Raw genomic sequence first — 19,828 nt, forward strand, 5'->3', positions numbered from 1 at the left:
AGATGCACTGTGACAAGCCTGTTGTTGGTGCTGCTGTTAACTACTACTACTACTACTACTACTGCTGCTGCTGCTGCTGCAACTGCTGCTGCTGCAACTGCTGCTACTACACTGATGCTATTTAAGAATGAGGAGGAGGAGTTGGTCTGCAAAACAACAAGAAAGTCGATCTGTCGGTGGTAAAAGCTATTGATTAACAGAAACTGTTTCAGCGTAGGGCTTTCGCTTTCGACGGATGCCAGTCAGGCACAACCAAGCTCTGAGATGAGTTGTAATTTTTATGGGTACATATGGGATGGTAGAAAGAAGAGGAGGAAGCAACAAGTACTTTGCACAAAAAAAAAAAGAAAAAAAGAAAAAGAAAAATGTGGTGTGGTGGTTGCGGTGGTGGTGGTGGTGGTGATAAGAAACAGTAACAAAGAAAAGTAAGCATAAAACAAAATGAAGACAAAATTGTCGACAACAACGACAAGAGAATTATGTTAATATATTAGAGGTTAAGAAGGAATGTAACTCAGGAAAATAAAAATATGAATTGAAGAGATAGAAATTAAAAAGTGCTTAGCATCCATTAGATAAATTACATCTATAAAGACAATATATTGTGCATTTGTGCGACTGCATATACAGATTTGTGCAGGTGCATGTAAGCATGTATGCGCCTGAGTGCTTCTGTGTATGTAAATATATGCATATATGCATGCGCACACATGTGTGAAGGTAGATGCTTCTAAATGCATGCTTTAATAATGTGATGTAAATAAAAAACAAAAAAAAAAGAAGAAACTAAGTGTGTGAATAGTAGGTGCCTGTATGTGTGAGTGTGTGTATTTGTGTGCGTGAGTCTGTAAATGTGTGTGTGTGTGTGTGTTACTGAAGTTATTTTCCCACTTTAGTAAAGTGTTTTATCAGCAAGATAGGGAGAGAAAGGTGACAGTGGAAACAGGGGGGATATTCATGACAGATGAAGGAGCGACTACAGAGACATTAGTGACAGATAAAGGAGAGGTCGGTGAAGTACCATTGAGAGAGATGAAGGAGAGGCTGGTGAGAGAGTCGTTGGTAAGAGAGGGGAGGGGGAGGAGTAATAATGGCAACAACAAAATCACAGATGCAAGAACAAACATAAACAATAAACAGAAAACAAGCTGAAGAGATTTTAGCTGGAGATAAAGGAGAGAATGGAATGGATGTATGTCAACAACAGGATGAAGAAAAGTCTTGTCAATTATTGAGCATTGTGATGGACAATATATATGGATATATGAGAGGCACAAGCATGGCTGTGTGGTTAAGCAGCTTGGTACCCAACCATGTGGTTTTAGGTTCAGTCCCACTGCATGGCACTTTGGGCAATTGTCTATTATACCTTCAAGTTGACCAAAGCCTAATGAGTGGATTTGGTAGACGGAAACCAAAAGAAGCCTGCCGCATATGTATGTATGAGTATATATCCTTGTCTTGACATCATGTGATGATTGGAAACAAATGTCGCCATAATGCAATTGATGTTGTTTGTTTCTAGTTCTTCCATGAAAAAACATGTCTAGCCATAGAGAAATATTATCTTGGCTGGAAATATGAGACCATTAGCAACAGGGAGGGCATCCAGCCACAGAAGACTTGCCTCAAAACGTTCCATTTGACCTATGCAAGCTTGGAAAGGTGGAATTTCACATGATGTATGTATGCATGCATATGTAACATGTACACTTGGCAATCTCACTTAGGGTGTTTAAAAATCTAAGTTTGACAAACAAGGGAGATAACTCCAATAATATCAACTAATAATTTTTGACAAAATAAAATACATTGCAGTAGTTATTAGTTGATCTTGTCTAAAGCTAACTGGTGGAAATTAACTGTATACATTGTGAAATATCTAAGTTCTTGGTTTGAATGTGTAGATCTATAAACAAAAGGCATGCCAATGATGACCATCCAGTCTTTTTTTTTATATATACAATAACATATCTAGGACAACATATTCAATGTTCTCTTCCTTTTTTTTCACAAAGGTAGGGCATAACAAAACAAAAATTTGACTACTATTTCCAGCAGGCTGAACAAACTTGTTGAATGTCTCTCCTTGAAGTACCTAAAACAAAAACAATAAATGAAGTTGTTCCACAAAGCATAGATCTTCATCAATCATCATTTAACCCCTGCCTTAGCATGAGTTGGATGGTTTGACAGGATCTGACAAACTGCAGGACTGAATTCAGCTCCTATATCTGTTTTGGGTATAGTTTCTATAGCTGGATGCCTTTCTTAATGTCAACCATTTTACATAGTGTACTAGGTGCTTGTGTCATGAAACTAATACTTGATAGGTGGTCAAGTAGGAGAGTAGTAGAGAGGGATGTGGTATAATACAGGATGTTGAGAGGCTAAAGTATCATAGATGGACAGATAGCTGTCTTGCTAGAGAGAAGGTACATGGTGCTCTGCAAAATCATCATTCTTTCTATATGGAAAACACATGCTAACTTGATGTGCTCTATCTATAGATTGATCTCAAATGGTTTTATTGGTTATCTCTGTGTTCTAAGTAGGGATTGACTCAGACTATCTACCTAATATCAGCTACACAGCAACAAACAGGGTGCGATGCCTCGTGAAGTAGGAAGCTCTATCACTTGTCACAGGAGAGAGAGAGAGAGAGAGAGAGAGAGGGAGAGGGAGAGAGAGTTTGCAATGCTTAATGAGATGGGTCCTATATTTCCTGTCCCCCAAAAAAGGGTTTCAGACAATAATGCTATACCTTTCAACACCATAACTTTAAAAAAAACACAAAAAAAGATTTCTTATGCATAAAGCAGCTAATTTTGGGGGAGAGATAAAGGGGATTCATATATGATCCTCAGTGCATTACAGGTACATATTCTAATGTCCATCCCTCTTCTGGAAGAGGAAAGACAAGCAGATATTTTGAGTGACAAACAAAGATCTGTTGAAGAAAGATTCCAGCAATGCTGATAGAAATTCCAATACAAGTAGCAAAAATCTTAAGTAGGCTGGAGAACTTTTGGGCTCGATAAAGATATAGTAGAGAGAGAGAGAGAGAGAGAGAGAGAGAGAGAGAGAGAGAGAGAGAGAGAGAGAGAGAGAGAGAGAGAGAGAGAGCTGTTGGTTAGGAAGTTTGCTTAACAAACAAACACATGGCTCTGGGTTTGGCCCCACTGTGCAGCACCTTAGGCAAGTGTTTTCTACAAATACTTTGCAGGAGAAAATGGTAGACATTTACAGCACAGAAGTAAGTCACATACATACACAAACACGTACATTTTTTTTACCAATGAACACTGAGAAGATAACCAATAAACAGACATGTTCAAACAGAAGTATCTTGCAGTATATATTTCATTCAAGTTGTCCAGGCAGTCCCTTGTCGGTTTTGCCATGCACTGAACTAGTGAACAGTTCATTACATTTGTGGCAAATCCATGAGTGGTTATTTGAAAACTTAAAAATCAATAACCCTCTATTGTTTACAGAATGCATGATATTAACATAAATAAATAAATAAAAAGGTAGGTGAAGCATAACATTAGACAAAGCATCCCTTGCCCCACATCAATGTATCAAGCAGCAGAAAGACCCTAGAAAATAACGAGGTGTTTAACAGACTTCATTTCCTGTGCAGGAAACAGAGGAGCTTGTTGTAGCAGCAGCAGCCACCTGTGTTTGGAATGGGATGGAGGAATATAAAGATGGAAGTTCAATAACTTTTTTTTCTTCTTTTACGCATTTCAGTCATTGGACTGTGGCCATGCTGGGGCATTGCCTTGAAGGGTTTTAGTTAAAATCATCTGCAGTACTTATAATTTTAGTTTCAAGTTTGGTACTTATTGTAGCAGACTCTTTCGCTGAGCTGCTAAGTTACAGGGATGCAAACAAACCAGCACTGGTTGTCAAGAAGCAGTGTGTGTGTGTGGGGGAAGAAACACAACACAAAGACATGCACACACATATATATGATGGGCTTTCTGCAGTTGCTCTCTACCAGTTTCACTCACAAGTCTTTGATCAACCAGGGGCTATAGAAGACCTTTGCCTGAGGTGCTGCGCAACAGGAATGAACTGAAGACCACAGGGTTGGGCAGCAAGCTTCTTACCCACACAGCCATGTCTGTGTTGTGGAGAATATTTAAGAAAAAAAAAAAAAAGGTATTGATTTATTTATATTGAGTGCAGTTAGTCATGGTAATGAGAGAATTGACTGAAATAGTACAGCAGTGTGAAACATTTCTATTATGGCTCAGACTTAAACTTTGTGGTGTCAGATAATGAAACACTCAGTTATCTTTGTATTTTCCCCCACTCCTTACATGGTACTTATTCACAGCTTGGTGGATGTTGTTGATAGAACTAGATGGAGGGTTGTCTTGGTGATAGACATGGCACCATGCCAGTGATGGAATATGAACTCTCAACCACAAGTCGTACACTTTATTAACTTGGCCAAAGAATTTTCCTCTTGTGATCGAGTATGAATTTAATAGGCCTCCCCTCGTTTAAAAATATAAATCACTAAAAATTAGTTACTCAGAGGCATCATCAATTGGACAAAACAATAGTTAAGTATCACCATCATCATCATTTAACGTCTGCCTTCCATGTTGGCATGCATGGGTTGGATGGTTTGACAGGAGCCGGCAGTTCAGAAGACTGTGCCAAGCTCAACTGGGTACCCTTCCTAACACCAACACACTCTACAAGGTGTAATGGGTGCTTTTTAACTTGGCACTAGTACCACTGAGTGAGGTCGCCAAGTACCTTGTAAGACAAGACCCCTCAACCGAGTGGAGAGTGGTATTAAGAGAAGTGGCTTTGTGCTTGGTGATGAGAGGTTAGAGTATGGTAAAAGGACAGAAAATATATGAAATGAATATATAAGATGATTATATATAAATGTGTGTGTGTGTATGTTTGTATTTCCATGTCTAGAAACCATGTGATACTTGTATAGTAGTAAATAAGTGTCATCCTCATATAAGTGGGGGCCATTTGTGTTCAATCTTCCATGGGAACACATCTATTCATGAGAAAATATTCCCTTGCTTGGATGCAGGTGAAGGTTGGCACCTGGAAGGACATCCAGCTGTAGAAAATCTGCTTCAACAAATTTCATGATTCATGCAAGCATGGAAAAGCAGATAATAAAAATATTGATGATGATGACATCTTTCCAATCACTGACCATTCAAACTGGAGCAAATGAAGTCATGAACTAACATTAATGGCTGTAGTAAGATTTAAACTTTATTTAAACCGATCCGTGGTCCAGCACCTGTGCCTCACAGTTAACGTGTCACATATAACCACAAGGCCTCAAAATTTCCAATAATAATATTCTAGAATACATTACTAAAAATGAATTAAATCAATCTCTAAATTGGAAATACTACCACATTCAGAGGCTCCTGATAAAGCAAAGACCCAATAATATAACCAATGTCCTACTGACAAAGTTAGGTGCCTTCTGATATAGTCAAAGGCCTAATGACCAAAGTCAAGGGCCTATTGACATAGCCAAGAGCCCACTGACAAAGCCACAAGACTGTAAAATTCACAACAACCAACAATAGAATTAGATCATTGATAAAATGAAAGTCAAAGAAATTTAACTGAAGCTGCCGCAAATGATGTTGGGGCAATCATTGATTAAAGATTCGGAAGGAAAAAAAAACCCCACTTAAATCCTCAAAGTAAATTTTAAAAAACAATATAAAATGTCACATTTTAGTCTTGTGAATTGTTTTCAAATATTAGATGTCACCGAACCCTACATTATCAGCATTTTCTGTGGATTTTAAAATAAAATAACAAAAACAAAACAAGCTCCAATTTCAAGTGTGTTGATGGCATTACATAAACATCAGCCAACTGCAATGATTCCCATCTCAAATAATTTCTGTCATTATACAGCCCTGTGTTCAAACAATCTACTGAAGAACAACATTTGTTCATCCATTCCATTCTTATTAAACGTGCCATTGATATATCTATTGTGTATTTGAACATGGATGGGGTTACTTTATTCTAACATAATAAAGCATACAAATATCCTTACCCCTTAAGGCAATTCTGTATTCACTACGTATTCAGTATCATTAATCTTCATCAGATGAAGCCAGGGCTTCCACAAAAGTTCCTACAATAAACAAACAAAAAAATATAATGATAATAATAATAATAATAATAATAAAAGGTTTGTGTAATAATGAGTAAAATATGTATAAGCTAGCATCACCATCTCCTCTTTGCTGATCTGGATTGGATTGATCAAGAATACAGCATACCTACATACAATATACATGTGTGCATACCTACATACATTCTGGTGTAGTGATCTTGCGCTATCACATTCTTGAAGCTTGCTATCAACAAAGCTGTTCTAATTAATTCTCCACAAAAGTGTCTTCTACCAGAAAAGAAGTCAAATAAGGACCCTCGAGACAGTTGTTTGAGATATTAAACAGCAGCCAAATCCCCCTCACTTCACACCTTACTGTTGGCAAAAGGAAAAACTCAGTGAACAATTTACCTGCCTTCATGTATTATTTTAGGAATTCTTGAGGGAGCAAAAATGAAAATGGTTCTAGCAGAAATTTAACATAGAAGCAAAATTAATTAATGCAATGCATTTAATTTGATACACCACTGCCCTGGTCATCTGTGTTAATAAAGATCTTTGAAATTAACACAAGTTTACAACTTTCAGATGAGGGATATGCAAAGTGTGTTCCAGAAGTTTTGAGACTTTTTCAGAAGAGTCAGTTATTAATTTCAAAGGAGTACAAAACTCTAATCTTTTTCAAAGTGGGTTCCACTGACTAATGCTCTTGTGGTGGTGCTCTAAAGTAAGAGTGTCCAGGACACTTGTCATAGCCTCCTTCATCTTCTCCTTCAGCTCAGGGAGCAACCAAAAGTAGGGACTGTAGGGAGGGTAAGGTATAGTTTTGATGCTCATCTTTGTCAAGTCGTTGGTCACTAGGAGAGAATGCGGACTAGTGCATTGCCCTGGTACGGGTACTCTGGCCTTTTGCTACAAAATCTCTTCCTGAACTCCTTCAAAAGTACTCTTTGTGGAGTATCTGACAAGAGGGAACCCAGTGAGTGCAGATGATGCCCTTGCTGTTGAAAAAAGCTGAATGTTATGAGCTTCCTGGTGGATCTGCTTTGCCTGGCTTCTTGTACTAGCAAAAAACAGAATCTTGTCTCATACAAGTTAATCCATATGCAATCTAAAGCATTTCACAAGTTTCTGTAGCAATTTTGTCCAGTTAAGCACAATACTTTACTGTACAGCGAGCTTCCAAATTGCCTTCAAGTCCTGAGTGCACTCCACAAACTAGTCAGCTGCAACAAGCAGTGATTAGTAGGCTGTGTTCTAAGTACTGTTACAGCTGTTTCCATTCTGGAATAATGAAAGTTGGCAGGTCAGCTTATCAGATGTAAAATAAATCTGCACTAAAATTACAATAATCTCAGACGGCTTCTCCTAAAAAAGAGACATACATTAAATATCCCATGCTAGTGCCACATAAAGGGTACCTACACTGGTGTTATGTAAAAAGCAGCCATGTTGGTGCCACATACAAAGCACCTATGATAGTGCCATGTGAAAAGCATTCAGTACATCCTGTAAAGTGGTTGGTATTAGAAAGGGGATCCAACCATAGAAACTATGCCAGAACAGACAACTGAAGCCTGTCGCAGCTCTCTGGCTTGGCAGCTTCTGTCAAAACCATCCAACCCATGCCAGCATGGAAAATGGACATTTAATGATGATGACAATACATTTTAGCACAGTCATTTTGGTGTTGCTGATTCAGCATTGACTTATTTGACACCAGATTGTTTAATGTTTCTCTCATTCTCTCCCTCTATCTGTATGTGTATATTTCTATGTGCATGCACACGCATATGTGTGTTTGCCTCTAGTGCCAAGATTACTGTCACCAAAACAGGTAGCTGTGCCAAATAATCTACATCCAAACAACTACACCAAATTGTTTCATAATAAGATGGAATCAATTGCTACTTATTTTAGTAACCCAGAAGTGATGAAGGGCAGGGTTGATATGAACACAGAATATAAAGGGGTTGTAACCAAATATGACACTCTAACGGTTCCGTTTTTAAGTTAACCTTAAATTATCTAGTCTGGCTTGCAATCTTTGTCTTTGTTTAAATTTTTATGTTCCCTTTTCATTGAATAAATTGGTATGAAAGATATTTCTTTTTTTATATAACCATATAGCTAACCATGTTGAATTTATGTTTATTAATAGATTAGAATGGTTATACAATGGCCTTGAAGGTAGGTGCTTTTATCTTAATTTCCAAGCAAGGTAACATTTCTCCATGGCCAGATAGGTTTTTCATGGAAGGTTGGAAACAAGCAACATCATTTACAACTATTACATAATATCAAGACAAGACTAAACATACACATGATGGGCTTCTTTCAATTTCCATTTACCAAATCCACTCACAATGCTTTGGTTGGCTTGGGGCTATAAGAGAAGTTACATGCCCAAAATGTTTTTAAGACTAAATCCAAGACCATATAGCTGGGAATCAAGTTTCTCAACCACACAACCACACCCAAGCCTATATCTATGTTATAGTAAATACTGAAGCTCTGACCTTTCAATCAGCAGTCCAACTTCTCAACAAATTAAAAAGAGAAAAAAATTTAAAACTAGACTTTAAAAGAAGCATCTTTTGGTAATAATTAATGACTTAAGGGGGATACTGTACCTCTCCTAATGATCCACTAAAATCATACTGACCTGCTGGTAGATAACAAATCAAATCTTTGAAAAGACTTTTGTATCAGCTAATACCATGAAAGTTAGGTTACTGAGTGTTTGAACTGTGATCAGAGACTTTCTACTCATGAGTATTCAAACTCGATATATCTAAAATTATATCATCGAATGTCCCCACCGCTCATCCTAGTAGGCAAGGGATGATATATGAAGGAAATTTGGCTGCTATTTCTAGCTGTTCAAGCGACCACTTACAGGCTCACTTTGTTCCAGAGTTGGTTAGAGGAAGATGATTTGACTTGGGGGCAAGCCAGATTCCTTTAGACACTAGTTAACCTAAAGAAGATAGTAATGCAAACTCAGGACCAGGAATGGCAACCAGATGCAAAAGATATGTTCTGTTAATTCATACAAAGCCATTTAACATATTTTAGTAGAGGAAGGAGGCAAGGAATAAAAGTATTAAATAAATAAGTAGATAAATAAATAAGTCTCTCTCTCTCTCTCTATATATATATATGTGTGTGTGTGTATACATATAATGTATGTACATATGCACATGTCTGTGTGCATTTGTGTGTATGTATGTGTGTCCGTGTGTTTAAGAATCCAGAAGAATAGGAATGAACAAGCTCTAGTTTTGATTATGTTGTTCAAGTTAAGCAAGACTAAACATGTTTAAATATATCAAAATTTAATCATTTATACACTGTGTAGTAACGTATGAATTTTTTATCGGGACATCCTTGCCAATTTTTTGTAACTTTCTCTTGAGACAAAACACCCACTCACTCATACTCACTGCTCGCTTTTGGTTGTTTTTATGTAATGAGGAAGCACCATTCACAGTTGAATTTTGCCAAATCTATCAACAGAGACAAGGAATGTGAATGTTTATAACTATTTACTTTGAAAGTTTATTTTTTTTGTTTTTGATACTTTTTTTATATGAATATTTCATCTTCATTGTTGTCTTCATAGCTGGGTTCTTCTTAATTCATTTCATTCATCTATAAAAGATCCTTCCTTCCAGTCATTACGCTTGAACTGTCAATATCACCAGCCACTCATTCAACCATAACAACATGTAGTAACCATGGTAGTTGTTAGTGCTCACCACTTTCATTAATAACTAGCCACGCTAATAGGTTCTTTACAGTACAGTCCTCATTCCTTTGTAACAAGTGGCTTAATCCCCTCCATCATCTGCTAATGCACATCCAGACAGCTTGCATTTATGTTTTTCAAAACATTGCAGCAGTAAGCACATGTTCTGTGTAGGTTAGCTACATCAGCACTGATAGCAAAACATACCTTGCAAAGAATTCCTTTCGTTCATCATCACTGAGGCATTGTTTTCTATGTCCAGATACCCTTCCTGCTGCCAACCTTGTTTCTTAGAAATGAAACATTCCCCTATGATAGGATAAGCATTTTTTTTTCTTTTATGGAAGATTGGAAACGAAGAACATAACTTGCTTGTCAATGATGCTTACTAAAAAGTGTCATGCAATGTCATGATAAAGAGCACAAACCAACCCACGTGCACACGCACACACATAAACACAAGTTTCTTTCATTTTCCATTTACCAGAATATCTTGGTAAGGTTTTGGCTGGCCTGGGGCTGTAGTGGAAGACACTTGCCCGGGGTGGGACTGAACTTTAAATCATGTGGTTAGGAAGCAAACTTCTTAAATACAGTCATGACTGTGTCTTTAGCTATTGGTGAAGAAATCTCCTTGCTATAAAAAGCAACACAGAGCTCCAGAGTATAATTTTTTTTTACAGCACCAATGCCTGTAAAAATGATAACATTTGTATTAAACACTGCAGTTGTGTTTCAGTTGAGATTTGTACTGTCTTCAGATCCTATGTAATAGATATTGTCCACAACCTGTAAAATTACACATACAACTGTCGATAATTGTCTCACAATGCATGCAATATTCATTACTTGGCGTCTTTGCTCTGGATTGACGATTAAACCAACTCGGGCAGCCACAGTCTGTAGATGTGAGAACAATAGAATTGTCAGCATAATCGAAAGTCACATGGCCTTTTCTCATCAGTCTGCTTTATACCATCTTTCTCTGAAATGACTTATTTTATTTACCATATTGAATAATGATGGTGAGATAATATCTCCTTGCATAATGACAGAACAGGAGTCACTTGGGAATGCTACTAGTCCGAACAACTTCCTGCCAATGGCTGTAATTTACTAAATAGCTACATAATCAACACAATTTTTTTTTTTCAAATCCAGATACTTTGACATAATGTTTTTAGTTTTATTATTATTATAATTAACACATTCTGAGTTCAAATTTTGCTGAGGTCGATTTTGCCTTTCATCCTTTGGGGGCAGGGGGTGTCGATAAATCAAGTACCAGTGAAACATTGGGGATTCGACTAATTCCCTCCTTCAAAATTTCAGGCCTTGTGCCTATAGTAAAGAGGATTATTATTATTATTATTAAGGTGGAGAACTGACAGAATCGTTAGCATGCTTAGTGCCATTTTGTTTGTCTTTACACTGAGTTCAAATTTTGCCTTTCATCCTTTCAGGGTTGATAAAATAAGTATCAGATGAGCAAGCATTGCAATCAATGTAATCAACTTACACCCCTCAAATTGCTGGCATTGTGCCAAAATTCGAAACTACTACTACTACTACTACTGCTGCTGCTGCTACTACTACTACTACTACTTATCATTATTAAGGCGGCGGTGAGCCAGCAGAATTGTTAATTTTCATTTGTCTTTAAATTTTGAGTTCAAATTCCATTGAGGGAGAATTTGCCTTTCATCCTTTTGAGGTCAAAAACCTAAGTAGCAATTGAGCATTGGGGTCGATGTAATTGACTTACCACATCCTTCGAAATTGCTGGCCTTGTGTCAAAGTTTGAAATCATTATTATTATTATTAATAATAATAATAATAATAATAATAAATTCCACCAGAGTTAATTTTACTTTTCATCCTTCCAGAGTAGATAAACTAAGTCCAGTAAAGTACATTACTCGATTTAATCAACTGTTTTTGCCTCCCAAAATTTCTGTGTACCAATGTTAGAAATCATTATTATTACTATTATTATTTATAATCAATATTTACTATAAACATCAGTCTTCAGTTTTCAGGCTGTACAGGATATTAGCCATGCATGCTAACACAGACAGACACACACAAATACATACTGAAATAAAAAAAATGCCTATGCAACACAGAGAAAATACTTCCGCTATGCCAGAGAAGATAAGACATGAAATATGATCAAAAATAGCCATGTTGTGGCTGCTGATCTTGTATTCTCTTGTTATCTTAGGCTATAGATCAGGAATCCTTTTACACTAGTATTAAATATATGTACATGTAATGAATTTAATTGTCATACAAGGAAACATCATTCAACTGTAACAAATACTTGTCTTATTTACCCTTCAAAATACACACTCACTCACTCTCTCTCTCTCTCACACACACACACACACACACACAAATATACATACATATATATGAATAGATAGACAGGCAGGCAGATATTTCCATGTTAGCATGCACAAGAATCGTTTTCACATAAAACTGGACATTTGCATATTGCTGAAGCAAGCAATTTTACAGCTGGATGCTTCCATTTATAATATTTCTTTGTAATATTACAAGAAGTTAAACCATCTTAGACATTTAGACAACTTCATATTTTGCAAACCCACAAACTCTAAGCTCACAATTGAATATGTGTTTTACCTCCATTAGATATCAAACCAGTAGAAATGCCAGCAATGGATTCAATTAAACAGAGAACATCTACTACAAAATTGTCAGTGACCCTTGAAAAATTGTATATCGACAAATTGCACAGAGAAAGAAACTGAAATGAAAAATTCAATTATGCTTGTTTCTCTTAAAAAAAAAAATTTAAAAAAAATGGAAACCACACTGTTAGCTAACACATATAAAACATGTAGTAGGATCTGTGAGAATCAATACCTCAAATACTCTGAAATACTTAGTGATACAAGTAGTCGTGAACTGAAGACTATGTATTGCTTAGAAGCTTACAGACAGTAGTAGCTAAGTTCTATTCCATCCATCCATCTTCTCTGTTCACTATTTCTGGGAGGGTTGTCGGGTAGAGTCCTCAGGCACCACCTCTATAGAGTCCTATCACAAGCAACAGTCATTACACATTCCAGCTGGATTCCCAAGTGTGACCAACTGAGACTATGGATATAATCCAACCATCTTGTTTTTGGTCTACCACTAGGTTTCATGCCGGTTGGCTTGGCTTGGAGAATCTGTCCTGCAACTCTTTCTATGATATTCTCGTCATGTGTTCACAGTACTTACTGGAGTTCTGACCCACTCAATATAGAGAAGTAGTGGCTTAACCTGGAGTGATTCTCTGATCTATACAGCCTAAGTTTTATTATCAACGTGGAATGGACTTTGTGAAAATATAGTAGCTACAGAATAAATAGGGTAAAATATGCTATCTCAGTTGGTTGCAAAGGATCCCACCAATTACATGGTTCTGGGTTCAGTCCCACCGCGTGGCACCTTGGGGAAGTGTCTTCTACTATAGCCTCGGGCCGACCAAAGCCTTATGAGTGGATTTAGTAGACAGAAACTGAAAGAAGCCCATTGTATATATGTATATGTTTGTGTGTCTGTGTTTGTCACCCCTACATTGCTTGACAACCAATGGTGGTGTGATACACTCTCCTGTAACTTAGCGGTTCAGCAAAAGAGACCGATAGAATAAATACTAGGCTTACAAGGAATAAGTCCTGGGGTTGATTTGCTCGACCAAAGACGGTGCTCCAGCATGACTGCAGTCAAATGACTGAAACAAGTATAGCAACATGTATAAAATGTGATGTAATAATATAAAAAGGCTGTGAAATCAAAGAACTGAGGTGGAATAAACTATAGATTATTGACACCATCATCATCATCATCATCATCATTTCAATGCCTCCTTTTCTTTGCTTACATGTATCAGATGAAAGTACATAGGAGTGGAGTTTCTAAGGTTAATGCCTTTCTTGTTGCCAACTCCCTCTTAATTCCAACTGGAGTAATAAAGAATCTTCCAGTCTACTGAACAACAATTGGCCCAGGCACATCTTATACCAAGGACTGGAAATAAACATCACCATATGAGCCTTTTGTTCACAAAGATCATGCAACATGTCAGGATATATCAAGAAGTCAGGATATGCTTTTGCAGTGGACTACAAGGAAATGGCATCATTAAGAAATTGATGTTTACAAACTAGCAAAAGCGAGGGGAATACACACATAAAATGTGCTTCTTTCAGTTTCTGCCTATCAAATCCACTTACAAAGTTTTATTAGCCTGATGCTACAGTAGAAGACACTTGCTTAACCCTTTCGTTACCAAACTGCCCAAAGCCGCCCGAAAAAAATTTTGGTTTATGAAACCAAACCGCCCAAAGCCGCCCGAATTTACCTATTCATATTTAAATGAGAATATCAGAGCAAATCTCTTCAGTACATTCGTGAAAACACGTATTATACTTCGTAAACAGTTCAACTACAGTTTTGTACAATAATCGAAGTGTAATTTTAATTCCGTGAATTTTGGGAGATTTTTTTCCGAAATTTGTTCCTATTGTGTTTTCAAAATTTGTAATTCTGACAAAAAATGGATACGAATTTCATTATATCAAGCAGCGAGTCAGAATTCGAAGGATTTTCTACTGAAGACCTTCATAAATCTAACTATATGACTGAAAAAAAAAGCACATGGTATTTGATAATGAATTTGATGTTTCATTTTCCGAAAGTGAAAACAGTGAATCTGAGATCTCCGATAGCGATAAAGAAAACGAATTGGCACCTGAATGGAGTGAAAATTTAAAAACTGTTTCTTTCGGTGATTTTTCTGCAGAAACTGGACCAAGCCACAGACTTTCCCAGAAGGGTAAAGCCTTAAACTATTTCTATTTACTTTTTCGAATGAGCCTATTTGAAATCATTACAGCGAAAACGAACCGTTACGCTAAACGTAAACAAAACGAAAGAAAGGATAGTTTGTTATTTCCCACAACCTTAAATGAAATTAAGGCCTATTTTGCCATAAATATTATTATGGGTATCAGAAAGTTACCCAGAATAACAAATTCTATCGTAAAATTTTGTTGTATACCCAATTGAATATTAGCTAATATTTTCTATAGCGATGTTTGAACAAAATTTTAATAATTTTATATTTTGTGGAATTTACCTGTATCTACCTGCAAATAGAGTCACTTTGTGACAAAAATTATAGTATAGAATTGGTTGAGAACATTTCATTAAATTATCTTCCAAAAATCAGATTAATATATCGATAAATAAAAAAGTTATAGTTGTTTAATGAAACCAGACTAAATTTATGATTACGTTAGAAATTAATTGAAACACATAAGGGGTGTAATTTGGTCAGAAATATAGTAATGAAAGGGTTAAGGCACCGCACAGTGGGACTGAACCCAAAACCTTGTAACTGGTAAGTGGAATTCTTTAAAGTGTATAGGCATGGGCATAGCAGCATGGTTAATTAATTAATGAAAGAGACTGAATACAAGAGACTTGAGAAAAGGGTTTCTGAAGAGAAATTGAAGACAACACAAATTGGTGACATTTATTGAGTGAAAATGATGCCATGACTAGGCAATGGTAGGTAACTGTGCTAGAGCTAAGTCCCAAAATGGGTGAGGCAAGATTTTAAAACACTGGGTCTTGTTGATGAGATGATTTAAGATCAAGAAATGCTGTGCTGGAGAAACACGGAGGAATGAAAGCAATGATTACATGGATGCTGGAAAATAAAAACATTGGATGGTAGAAGTAATCTATATTTTGGTTTAACATTCACATATGGCTCTAGGATGCCTTTAGTGAAGTCAATTCTGTGACGACAATTCTTATCAGATTTCCAATCAGAGAATATTATCCCATTCATTACCATTTCAATTAATTCATAAAATAATGAAGAATTTGGGAAAGATAACTTTGTCATAATTAGGATGGTATTTGGAACATAAATTAATATAAAGTTTCGACAGAATGTTTTAATTTAGATCATTTTGAAACATGAAGTTTGTATCATAGAACCAAGAAGAGTCTCAGAGAGGTTGGTATCAAAAGGGTTAAAACTTCATGATGTGCTGTTTCCTGCAATAGTCTCTCAGTAGTAAGTCTCCCTGTCAGTCATGTGGGAGACCAAGGTTTAATTCTTGCCAGGGAGACACTTTAACTCTTTTGGTAGTAGACTTAAGCTGTTATCCTGTTTCACCATCACATAGTAACATGGTTGCCTTTAGTGGAGTTCACTCTGTTACAAACATTCAAGCCAAGTCTCAGTACTGGGGTTACCTTCTTCCTTCTCACCAATGTTAGAGGCTCCGAAGCAAGTTATAGGCACTGCCTTCTCTCTTGATATATATATATATATATATATATATTATATATATATATATATATTATATATATATATATTTTAAATCACAAGTTGGAGTTTCTTTCTGCCTTCAAATCTGAAAAGCTCTGCAAAAAAATTCTGTAGTGTTATGCAAATGACTGCAAACTTTGCCTTTTGATATGAAACAACCTTTCTCCGAGTTGGGGTTCCTATTTTTTATAGCTGAACTGAAAAATTGAGGAATAAACTGTGCTGTTTAGAGACAATAAAGATTCACTGTGGGGGAAACATGTACTTAGAGAGTATGAACTCATTCTCACTTGGTTTACCTTCAGACGTATGAGTGATGTGTCGTATTTCTATGGCATGCATACATGTATGTATGTCTATAAATGCAAACACACCACAGAATTACACACAGTAGACGCAGCAAAGTGGTTGATGTTAGGAAAGTGCACCTAGCAGTAGAATCCAACCCCAAAATGAAATGACAACTCCCAAACCAAATACATGGTGACAATGATAATCCATCCAACCCATGCCAGCATGTAAAGTAGATATAAAAAAAATGATAATGAAGACACACACAGATGATTAATTTGCTGTTAATAATAAACAATTATTAACTTCCCAATCTCCATTTTCTTTTTCTTCTTTACACACACACACACGTGTACACAAAGACACAAACACACTTTCCGTTACCATCTCATTAGTCACGTGTGTCCATGTCCATATCTGGATACACACATTCTAATTTAAAACAAGCTTAAACTTATCAAGTAAAAATTTCTGTTAAACTTGTGGAAAATATTTACTAAATTAGTGTTAGCTGATTAATATTTACAATCATCTATATAAATTCCGAATAGACATGCATTGCCTGTTGATATCACTTTTTGCCTACGTATTTTATCATGCCCAGTCACAACAACAGCTTTTGAAAATGATGTCTACAAGATTGGATTTGGCTGGACATTAATCACAGTGATGTACATGTAAGGCTTCATAATTTTAAGACTTCTCTTAATTCCACGTAGGCGACAGAAAAAATATTAAAGACTGAAAGCATACTGAATGCAGACAGATTTCTCTTCTCTCTACTATGGTGTGGTGACAAAATGGTTAAAGTGATCAATTTCCTGGCTTCTCCATAGAAACATTGCATTCAGATTAAAACACTAGATTGACATTGTTAAGTGTGGGTCTGTGATTGTTGAAGTAGTGTCTTCAGTGGAGTGATGTGTGGTGCTTGCGGTGTGGTGTTGCTGAGATGCAGCAGCATGTAGCGCATTGTTGTAAGAATGTGCGAGTGCACGCTCTATAGTAAGATATTGTATTAGTTTTTAAGACTTCTCTGTTCAGAATATTTATGGCATGGAATTGGACAGTCAAGGGGTATTCAAATACTATTTGTCATCTTGGATGATTTTGTCCTAAATCTCAGGACAGTGACAATAAGGCCAAGTACTATAAATTGTCTCCACTTTAAATATTCTAGGTAGTTTGTATGAAAAAAAAAAAAAAGGTCATTATTCATTTGTTTTACATTCATTTTCCCACACTAGCAAGAGTTAGATGAATATAATATTTAAGCAGTGTTTTACAGCTGGATACCCTTCCTGGTGCTTGTCCTCACCTGTTTTTCAAGAAAAAGATCTTTCATTTCACATGTCTTTGAAGGTGCAAAGTGAGCAGGTGATTTGTCGACAGAAGTGTCAACAGCAGCAACCACAGCAAGTGACTTTCATAGAGCACAAATGTAAACAGACATTCTCATATCATTTAATGTCTGTTTTCCAAGCTGGCAAGACAGAGGATTGTGCCAAGCTCAATCGCTTGCTTTGGCATGGCTTCTATGGCAGGATGCACTTCCTAATGCTAATCACATTATAAAGTGTACTGGGTGCTTTTTACCAACACTGGCAGGATCATCAGGTATCTTGCAAGACAGAGACTTCTTGGCCAGGCTGTGGAGCAATATTGGGGCAGGTGACTCTGTGCCAGTTGATGACAGGTTCAAGTATACAATACAGGGAGAGAGATAGGTGTGTTGCTGTGGGTAGGATATATGGCAACCCTAGTTGGAAAAGGCTTTGGTCAGCCCAGGGCCAGAGTAGACAGTTGCCCAAGGTTCTGTACAGTGGGACCAAACCTGAAACCACATGGCTGGGAAGCAAACTGCCTAACCACACTGCCATGCTTCTTCTAATACAAACACATATGTACATTTTGATATTAATTCCTTTTCTTTAGTTCCATAATTACGTTAAAGTTACAACTGTAACAATAGTTTACACGTTTGAGACTGAGTTTTTCTAAAGCACTGCTTCACTTTTTACTTTATAATACTCAATGTTAAATCCAATTAAGCAACGTTGACAAACACCATGCAAGAGAAGCACTTAAATAGAAAACACTTCAGTCAAGATGCTGCCGTTGCTACTGTTGTTTAATCTTAGGCCTATCCTGATTAAGCAGACCTATGATCAAAGACGTTCCAGCTGTGACCATCTTGTTATACTGCATATGTGAAAGAATATTGCTCAATCTGTCCTTTTTTCAAACCAATGCTGTATATTTGAGAGAGATTTCAGTGCTATTTCTAGAAAGTTAGATGACTGTCTAAAGCAGTGGCTCTCAACCATTTCTTACCTATGGGCCTCTTTGATCCCTATTTCATGCTACTGGACCTCCATAGCCATTCGATGTGTATAAAAAAAAACACCTTATTGTATCTTTATAATCAAATATTATTAAGAATCATTTATAAGAATTGTCAAAACATTTTGTGTATTGTAGAAGTATAAGTAATATACTGCACATGAATTTTAACAACAAAATCTTATATGGACCCTGACTGAGAACCATTGATCCAGAGCCTTTGACGCTGACTCAAAGATACCTGCATCACTGGGTAAATAAAGGACTCGAGGTAAAAAGAAGAAAAGCAATTAGATGGCTAAAACAATACAGAATAAAATAAAAGTAGAGAAATCTGCTAATGACAGAAAGAAAATATAAAACAAACTAATTGTACGATTCACTGGATGTGCAAGTGCAAAATTGAAAAATATCAAGTCCTGTGAGGCAAAGTAAGGAAAGTATTAAATAGTGTTCATCAAGTAATGAGAATAATTATACTGACGTTTCTTTCTTTCTTTAAATAGGCAGTGTTATATGAAAGAACAGGATAATGTGGTGTTCTTCCCTTTCCTCAAGAGTAATACCTTCTTAAGTTTGAATGGTTCCAATTACAACTGGGTTAATTAGCAGATTTGCTAAGGGCCTACTGTTGGATCACAGATTCAGAATAAAAATCAGGAAGATTTCTGACTTTAGCACAAAGCCTGAGATTGAAAGTGAAGAAATGAGACAGGGTTAAGTTTGTAGTCCATTCCCATGAGAATTAGCAAAGGTGAGTGCAGTGAAATAGCAGCAACAAATAATGAAAAGAAGATTGTGGACTCAAGCTGAATCTATTTTATTTTACAATCTGTGAACAATAATGCTATTGATTAAAGGCTTTTGACAGGTTAACCACTGGTTCAACGCATTTCTAATGGTGAGAGTGACAAGGAAATGCCTCACCTGACGATGCAAGAAA

General features: G+C 36.5%; 1 protein-coding gene across 2 annotated transcripts in view; it reads right to left on the reverse strand.

Annotated features, from left to right (window-relative positions):
• LOC115220678 (stress-activated protein kinase JNK) overlaps positions 1-19,828 on the reverse strand; it is a 154,117-nt gene that overhangs the window by 107,027 nt on the left and 27,262 nt on the right. Inside the window, exon 2 of one of the 2 annotated variants that reach the window (XM_029790793.2) lies at positions 6,077-6,157. The exons of the other annotated variant lie outside the window; for it this stretch is intronic. The gene's annotated coding sequence lies outside the window, so the exon portion shown is untranslated. The remainder of the gene's footprint in view (positions 1-6,076; positions 6,158-19,828) is intronic. 2 annotated transcript variants of the gene reach the window in all.

Source organism: Octopus sinensis, linkage group LG17 (assembly GCF_006345805.1).
Source record: "Octopus sinensis linkage group LG17, ASM634580v1, whole genome shotgun sequence".
In the NCBI taxonomy this organism is placed as follows: domain Eukaryota; kingdom Metazoa; phylum Mollusca; class Cephalopoda; order Octopoda; family Octopodidae; genus Octopus; species Octopus sinensis.